Genomic DNA, 1166 nt, shown 5'->3' with positions numbered 1-1166 from the left:
CACTGTCAAATAATACTTGAAAGGGGTGGGCAATGCACTGCTACAACGACAGTGCTAAAAAAAGGCCAAGAAGCACTTGGAAGACATAAACAAAACACCGCATGGCAGCTATCAGTGCGGAATAAGAGTGACTGTGTAAAACTCCACTACACCACAACCTGTACAGTGCCAAATATACAAAAAAATCCCCAAAAAGAGGCATCATAAAAAAAAAGTATGTAGGAAAAATCTGTTTTGTAAAGTGTTATCTTACACAAAAGGAAACAAATTATTCTTTTCTCTTCTTCTTTCTCCTATTAATAATCTATGTATTAAAAAACTCATCATTTCACCAAGATGGCTTCATAAAGAGAAAAAACATCCTACAACCTCCCCAAGGAAGACCATGCTGGACACCCTTGCTGAAAGCCAAAGAAAAAGGGGGAAAGGGGAAAACACTTAGTAGAGGGGGGCTGTTACCATTGCTGTGCCCACTGCCATTCCAACCTCTTCCATACTTTCTACCTCAATGCGCCTCTTCGTAGAGTGGGCCTGTTATGCCAGTGCCAAAGCATAAAAAAAAATGTGGAAATGTTTAAAGACATTTGCATAATAATCTTATGTGAGGACAAGTGATTAGTGGAAAAAAACTTGGCAACCTTAATCTTTTAAGTCATTGTGCCATGTATACATGCCCTCTCCATTATGAGGGCCCGCATTTATATATCCGATAAGAGAGTATCAGAAAAATAATCCCCTTAGCTGCAGAGATTTCTTCTTGTTGTTAGCCATGTAACTTTTCATTATGATGTAATAGAAAAAAATAATTCTAAAATTTTTTCTTTAGAGGAAATTTAATTTTCACCTAACATTTCACAGGAGGTTTATGTTTATTATGTGTAGCCTCTCCTGCTTACCCATTCCTTGAATGGGCGGAATTAAATATGTAAATAAGGAGTGCACAACAGCCTTGAATCTTTTTTAGTCCTCTGAATCTTGTTCATCATGACCCCTCCTAAACTCCCTGGCTGTCTTTCCAGTGCTTGTGTTACTCCCCGAATTAGAGAAAATATGGATGACCCTCACCCATCCCCCTAAACCACTGTCACAGCCCCTACCTAAACCATGCCTTTTTCTTTATTCTGTCCTCAGCAAAGGGACCAAAAAAATGATTGAAATTTGTGGAG

This window comes from Penaeus monodon, chromosome 28 (assembly GCF_015228065.2).
Source record: "Penaeus monodon isolate SGIC_2016 chromosome 28, NSTDA_Pmon_1, whole genome shotgun sequence".
NCBI lineage: Eukaryota > Metazoa > Arthropoda > Malacostraca > Decapoda > Penaeidae > Penaeus > Penaeus monodon.
This window is presented reverse-complemented; position numbering follows the sequence as displayed.